At 30.8% G+C, this 8,592-nt stretch overlaps 1 long non-coding RNA gene across 1 annotated transcript; it reads left to right on the top strand.

Annotated features, from left to right (window-relative positions):
- The first annotated feature begins 3,682 nt into the window (after positions 1–3,682).
- On the top strand, positions 3,683–7,114 carry LOC111918846 (uncharacterized). Its single transcript, XR_002859349.3, has 3 exons — positions 3,683–3,884; positions 5,993–6,053; positions 6,960–7,114. It is a non-coding gene; the product is annotated as an uncharacterized LOC111918846 (long non-coding RNA).
- Positions 7,115–8,592: the final 1,478 nt, after the last annotated feature.

Here is an 8,592-nt window from a genome sequence, read left to right as displayed (position 1 = left end):
TATTCTTTCAACGTTCAATCTTTCAACCCCAGAAGCAAGGTGAAGTTGTACTTGAAGATTATGTGACATATTGCATTGAAGCCTCCTCAATCAATTTGCTACTATCTATGTACCTACTGAAGTGATGCAGAAGATTCGTTCTCTCTGATATTCTCTCTGAAGATTCTCAACATGAAAGCACCAGTTTTCAAGAATCTCTACATGAAGCCTCCACACCCAACGTGCGTTCAATGTCAAATTTTGAAGATAAGCCCAAATGTTCAAGATGAAGTCACTCACGTAGAAGATTCATTTGTTCATCTTGAAGTTGTAAAGAAATCAAATATAAACGCTGAAGCCAGGCTCACAGAGTGAAGAATAAGAAGAAATGCAAGCTACAATCCTAGGGGCAGTTTGTTAGGTTTATGGTTGGGTGGCGTTTACGGTTAATGTGATGTTTACGGTTTGTATGGTGTCTACGGCTGTAAATGGGTTTACGGCTGTAAACGGTTTTACGGCTGTAAACGAGTTTTCGGCTCTAAACGGGTTTACGTCTACTGTTCCGTATAAATAGTGTTAGTAGATGTCAGATGGAAGTAGGAGTTTACGGCCAAGTGTGTGTGTGTGGATCTTATGTGTATGAAACGTCATTCATATTATTGAATACACCATAGATTCTTCAAGTTCTTCTTCTTCTTCTACTCTATTCTATCTTGCATCATACACTTGATTGAGATTCCGCACTATCAAGTGGATCGGATTGAGACATCAAGCGATTTTAAGGACTTACATAACTTAAAGCACGAAAATAGTGTCATGAACAAGGCAGAAGTGGTCGATGGTGGAGAAGGATGAGAAAGAAGTTGGGTTGAGGTCGATGTCTTGGGTAGGGTTAAATCTTTAAATTAACCAAAATAATAATTTAGTTATTTAATTACCACGAGTTGAGGCTAGTCCACTTTGTCGTTAATATATATATATATATATATATATATATATATATATATATATATATATATATATATATATATATATATATATATATATATATATATATATAATAGTAAGATTACAATTTTATGCTTATTTAGGTTTTCAAAATGATTGGTCCATATTAATCATATATCCTTATAATAGTCATCCATATATATATATATATATATATATATATATATATATATATATATATATATATATATATATATATATATATATATAATAAAGAACCATTATTAACAAGGAACCAAAAAATCAATCTTGTGCGTCGGAATCATAATGATCAACCACCAAGGGAATGAATGTTGATTTATATATTGGACTCATATACATCAGATTATACTAAAAAACGAACCTCTTTTTATCCTTTAAAAAAATTTTAGGCCCTACTTTTTATCGAAAAAAAAAAAACAAATATACCAACTTTCATGATATTTCATCTTTTTTCTGTAGAGATTATTAATGCATAAAAAACAATTTTTTTTTTCGAAAAAACTCAACTTTCTTTGTTGTTTTTTTTTTCAATAATTATGTTTATTTTTATCTCAAAAAAACTAAACATACCAAACACCTCATTTTAGTTTTAACATTCAAATGAATCTAACTTATTATTTCAATTTTTTGATCATTCAAAAATTAATTTTGTGAAATTTACATATGAATCGATATATATTTCCATTTACATTTATAATATTTTAACTTTTTAATTACTCAAAAATTAGTTTTGTCAAAGCAACAAATTGATTTATTCACATTGTGAATGTGAACTTTATATAATTAAGTTTTTGGATTTCAGTGAATCTGACATACTATTATTCACACTGTGAATAAGCTGAATATAATTAAATTTTCAGCATATATATATATATATATATATATATATATATATATATATATATATATATATATATATATATATATATAACATCACATCTTTAGTTAGGGAGTGGATATTAATTGGAAAGGGTAGGGGCTCAATGCCAACCAGAATTAAATATCTACCATCCTTGATTTTGGTGTCGTTAAGACATCCAATTTATAAGGTTAAATATGATTGAAAATTAAGGGATTTGATGTGTTCAATTATTAATGCTCTTTGAGAGCTTTGTACTGTATTTTGAGTTCGTTTCATGTATGACTTTAAACTACTATTCTCTCCGTCCTATATTAACATTTTATGTTTTTTTTGTTTGTTCTAAAATAATAGTCTATTTCTAATAATAAATATCCATTTTACTAAAATACTCCTCATTATTAGCTCACATGCTTTGGAATTAAATGCAACGAAGGGGTAAAATTGTCAATTCATTTATTAAAATTACTGGTAATTAATATTTTCTTAATCTGTGTGTTTTTTGTCTATGGACAATAATTTAAGGATGGAGGGTGTACTAGACATAAAATCTTTGAGTTGGTTTAATGTATGATTTTAAGTTGGTTTCACTTATCAAATATTACTCTTTATTAGTTTTGACAAGTTTTTTCAGCTATTCCCATATATACAACGTCGATAGTATATTCGCTTATTTTAGCATTTCCCTGAAGATCATCAACCACAATCGATTGAGGCCAAATTTCCATAGTTGTCTGTCAACCTAAGAGAGAAAAACAAAAGGGGCGTTGGGATGTGAAAATTCAAGTCCTTCCTGATTTTCAATCACATGTACCTTGTTAAGTGTTAAAAACTACAATCAATTTAGTATAAGAATGTATGAAAGCAAATTAGGGCTCCAAATTATCAGAAAACAAAAAATCAAATTTAGAAGACCTTGTGCGATAGAGAGAAAAATATGATGAGAAAACGCACAAAACCATTTACCCTATGTCCTTGATGAGTCTAAAGAGAGACTAGCGATAACCTATTTGCCCTATCTATTAAAGGTTTCTTTTGCTGCGACGATTTTGATGAAATCAATTTTGAAGGATCACATGTTGGCATTAATTTTGATCCATACATAACTTCCTTTCAAAGATTATTTTAATAAATGTCTCCAATACAACATGGTGAAGGTCTCACAGGTCTAGGGTTCAACTTCGAGGATCGTCGATCGAGTGTGAGGGGTGGTGACACTGATTATTAAGAGAAAACTTAGAAGAAAGAGAGAAGAGGAGAGTGATGGGTGATTTAATCAAAGAGCTTAGATATATATATATATATATATATATATATATATATATATATATACAAAGAGAGAGAGAGAGAGAGAGAGAGAGAGAGAGAGAGAAAAGGGGTGAATGAAATTGGTGTATTTGGCACAAAACCTTGAGAAATTGATTTTAGGGTTTATAGAAATTGACGGTAAGTTGGTAACATGTATAAATATAGAGCTATGGAGGAAAGTTTTGTTAGGTTATTTAATGTGTTGTGTCACATTGTTATGTACGTAATTAGTCTTATGTTAATGGAATGGTCATGTTCATATTTATAAACTTTAACCTTAAAAATTTCTATAAAAATAATTATGAAACTTATAATATGATCTTATAATAATAAAAATTATGAGAATGCATTTAAGAAAAATAAAATTTAAGTCATTAGTATTTAACCTTTTTTCTATGCAAAAAAATCAAGGTTTTGTGAATGAAAATTAAAATAAGGTGCATATTTTATAAAAACTTGATACTTTTATAAAATAAAGTTATAATTTTATAAAATTTAATAGAGGGAGACCCTCTCTCCACTCCAAATTCGGACTCCCTCCTCCCAAGATGCCTCTCCTCTTCCCAACACAAAATGATTCTTCTTCTCTCTCACACTCCATCTTCCCTCATTTTCTCTCATTTCTCTCTCACACTCTCACACACATTTTCTCTCTTCCTCCCACTATGAACCACGAAATTTTACAGCCAACATGTCCAAGAACACTCAAGATACTCAAAATATGCATCATCTAATGGTGTTCATTAAGGTAGAACACAAATTCCTTTCATTTTCCTTCAAGTTTTCATGGATTTTCTTGCATTTCTTTGTTCTTCTACACCATTCTAATGAAAGATCATCCACACATAAACATACACACACACAAACTCACGGTTTTGATGATGATGGTGGTAGGATTTCACCCAAAAACAACATGCATGTTGTTAATGGTGAAATCCAAGGACCAAAACCTAAGTCAAAATCAACATAATGCCCTTTTATACAAGTTTTGGGTAAAAAATCACCACATGCATCCAAATTTTTCTATCAAAAACGATTTTTGAACATTTCAAACTCATGAATGGTTTTCAAAACAACATGCATGTGATAATCTTCAAGCTTAGATGCTTGATGATCAAAGTTGTTGTTAAAAAGCTTTCAAATATGTTAATGAAAGATTTATTTCCAAATAAATATCTAAAAATCATTTTCTGACCAAATCCGATTTTTAACAGATGCTCATCAACAAAATAAGATGCTCTGTCAATTTCCAGAAGATAATTCATTTTTCTCAAATTATTATAATTAATGCAATAAAATAGGGCAATAAATCATATAAACTACTTCCAGAGGTCTATAAATCCGGAATAAATTCTTGGATGACCCCTATGGTGAATAATGACCTCTCATTAAATTTCTTCGATTTATGTTGCTGTTTAGTATAATTTTCCATTTTCTTTTTGTTTGGGTATAATAAATCACAAAACCACTTTAGAAAGTGTTAAAATTGTATCTAACAATTTTCGCAGCTCTTAACTTTGGTGGGAGACTCCGAAAAATAATTTTAGAATTTTTCATCATGCCTTCCTATTTTTCCCAAGTTTTGGTAATTATAATGGCCTAAAAATAGGAAAAATAGTTATGGTTATCCAAAATTCATGACATTTTACCAGAACATCATGTTGTACAGTAGGAGGTTACATAAAAATTTTGATGATTTGGCTCTACTGTATACTATTTTTCTCCTATTTTCTAAGGTTAAATACACTTAAATACACATAAATACCCAAAACCGGATTATACAATATGAAAACCACTTTTGGTATTTTTCCCAGATTACTTATACTGTAAATGATGTTACACAAAATTTTGGTAATTTATTTTAACTTTTTATTATTTATTCTTCAATTAATGATTATTTAAGGGGATAAAACAAGGAAAAATAGAAATACCCACTGAAAAATATCGTTTTTATTTTTCCCAGGCTAGTTATGTATAACAACAGTTAAATAAAATGTTTGGATAATTTTGGAAACTGTTTTCTGTTTATTTCAAGTTTTATTAGAATAAATGCTCAAAAATCATAAAATTGAGTTAAACAGTTTAGAAATCGATTTTTATATTTTTACCAGCTCAATAATGTTTAATAACAGTAATAAAAAAAGTTTTGGTAATGTTGGAAACTGTTTTCTATTATTTAAATTTTTAATAGAATAAATGCATAAAAATCATAAAAATTGGTTAAACAGTTTAGAAACCCATTTTTATATTTTTCACAGATTAAGTATGTGTAATGACATTACTATAAAAAGTTTGGGGCATTTTCTTAACTGATTTCTGTTTTTCATGAATTTTTATATATTTAGAGAATTAAATATATGAAAAATGGTTATGCATATCCATAATCCATGAAAAATTATCTAGTAGTCTTTAACACATTTAGAACCAAATCTGAAGTTTGGTAATTTTTATTAACTGTTTAGTACTTTTCAAAATTTTATGGTTATTCAAGAAACTAAAATGGTGAAAAATAGTTAGACAAATCAAAAATTCAAGAAAATTTATCTTGAGGTCTTTGACTTCAATTAAAACTAAAATGCAAAGTTTGGGAAAGTTTAGAACTAAATTGATTTAGTTTTGAATATTTAATCATTGGAACACCTCTAAAATGTTAAATATTAACATTTCAATAATGGAAATTTTCCGCTTAAATTGTTATATAACAATTGATTCTTTGAAACTTAATTTCCATAGAAAAATATTTATAATTTATCGATATTCAATTGTGACTCAGTATTGGCATAATTCTATTGTAGTAGTAAGTATACTAGTGTTACATTTCGATTAGAGACTCACTGGTGAATACCAATATTGTAGGAATTGGTAGTTGTACACGTGGAACATAGTCAAGGCACCATTTGCATCATCTCAATGTATTGTGAGTATTCACGCACTCCCCTATTTTCGGGTTTTTTTTTAAATGTTTTGGGTGGAAAAGCATGTCCTAAACTATTTTTATGTTCGTTGTATTTATTTTGACTTGTATGAAACTTGGTTGCTATATTTCGTATGTATGTGTATGTTACTTTAATTCATGAGGACTGTATCGTGGTTAAGTCCCTGGAATCTCTAGACACAACTCATTAACTCTTTTGAGCCTATGGTTATTATGGATAGCACTATCAGGAGGTAGACAACTCCTCACTCGCGCGATTCGCTTGAGTGCATTTTACCATTTTATACACTATGTTTACGATACACATAGTAGTCAATAGGGCACGATTCGGTCACTAGGCTTGGGTTGTGAACTCATGAATGGAAACTTGAGGCACATACGAATCTTTATGCGCACATGAAACTTGTACTCTCATGTTAGCAACGACACTTGTATACTTATTTTAGCAATGAAACTTGTATACTTATTTTAGCAACGAAACTTTTATGCTTATTATAGCAACGAACTTTGTTTCTCATTATAGCAACAAACTTTTATTACTGAAAACTTATATATACTTGTTTTAAGCAATGAAATTGTATGCTCCTTGTAGCAACGAAATTGATTGCTCATTTTAGCAATGAAACTTGTTTACTCGTTTGAGTAACCAACTTTATCTTCCATGAGAATATGAATGTTGCATCTTATTTGGGCAACATACTTTATCTCTCATGATGACAAAGAACTTTGTTTTTACAAACTTATTTACTCATTTTAACAATATACATTTATTATTGGAAACTTGTATCAAATCTTTGATTTCAATTCATGGAACCAATATTATTTGTTAAACTTGTGAGTACTCACCAACTATTTTATAGTTGACGCTCGTTTTACATTCTTTTTCAGGAATCATCGAGTAAGTGGCACTTAGGGACACTTCACTTTTAGGAGCATTCGCATGTGTTGTATTTCAATTTACATTGTAATTTCTTTTAAAAGTTGTTCAAACCCATTGTAAAATTGTAATGATTTTTAATACTATGGTTGGTGTTGTCTTTTAACTTTTGGTATGAAACCCTTTGTACTGCCACACCCTGTGTTTCTGCTTTAGCGGGGTGTGACAATTACAAACAACAAATCTGAATCATGTTTGTTACCCTAAACTCGATTATAGTTTTTCACGTATGTTTCTATAAAAACTCTTGTGAATCTCAAAATTATGCAGCACGAAAATCCCCTTACTCTATCTTTCAATCTCTCGAGTAGCATCGGTTCTACTACAAGGATCCCAATCCATTTTCCGCAGGATTATGAAGTCTGGGCATTGCACTTCGAAGAGTATGTTCTTAGCCTTGAAAAACATGGTACCTTAATATGGGAAGCAATGACGCAGTAGACATTCACTTACACTGCGACAAGGAAGTTTTATAGACTCAAGTTGATTACAATGCTCTTCTTGTTGAGCACGCTAATGTTCCTCAAGATGAGAAAGACAAGCCGATGAGTGACATCAAGGCGTTGAGAATAATAATATTTGCTCTTCCTCCAAATACTTTTCGTTTGGTGATTGCTTGTGACAAAAAAGGAAATCTAGGATAGGTTAAAGGAGCTTTACTCAAGCGACGCAAATTTGGAACATTCTGTATAAATGTTACTTCTATTGGAGTTTAGTGCTTTTATACAAAATCTAGATGAAAAACTAGATCAAACATTCAATCGTTTTAATAATCTTCTAAGTAAGATGTTAAAACACAAAATCAGGCATGAAATAATAGAGCAAAAAGTCACGTTCATGAATGGTTAGAGGTCTAAATGCAAGGCAGTTGTGTCTACAGTGAAATCTCATGAACAGTTCAGGAGTTACACTTTGGCAAAGCTAATGGGAATTCTGAGATCCCACGAAGATCAAATGATGAAGGATGGGAAGCTTGTGTCTACCACGGGATCGTTGGCTCTAGTTGAGAAGGGCAAAAAGGTAGTTGAAGAAGATTTCGAATCTGACCTTTTGGATTGCGATCTTACGAAAGAAAAATATGCTCTATTAGTGTCTAATCCCAAAAGATTTGCTAAAACAAACTTTGGATGTTTCAAGAATAGGAATACGATGGGAAACTACAGTTCAGGCAAGCCAAAAGATGAGAGCTTTAAGAACTCTCAAAAGGATTAAGTTAAACAAGAGGAAAAGTTGTTAGGAGGTTCTGGCAATGATTGCAATTACTGCCATGGCAAAAATCGTTTTCCTAAGGAGTGTATGTTGAGAAAGTTGAATAAGAAGGACGTTGAGAAAGATGAAGCCTACTATCTACAAAAGATAAATGATTTGAGGAAAAAAGATTGATGGGAATGCTAAGCCTGCTTTGATTAGGCAGGAAGGTAGCGATGAAGATGGACGTATTGAGGTTTGGTACACTGATTTGGAAGATGAGGAGGTTCGAAAACCCACTCGCGGTGGGTGTTTTGTTGGAAAGTCTGAAGCATAGGAGTACGAAGGAAGATGTCTAATGGTTCAGAAAGCAGTTTCAGAATAAAGGGGCTATAC

The sequence above is a fragment of the Lactuca sativa genome, chromosome 5, assembly GCF_002870075.4.
Source record: "Lactuca sativa cultivar Salinas chromosome 5, Lsat_Salinas_v11, whole genome shotgun sequence".
Classification (NCBI taxonomy): Eukaryota; Viridiplantae; Streptophyta; class Magnoliopsida; order Asterales; family Asteraceae; genus Lactuca; species Lactuca sativa.
Note: the sequence above shows the minus strand (reverse complement) of the source record. Positions and strands in the feature narration are given on the sequence as shown.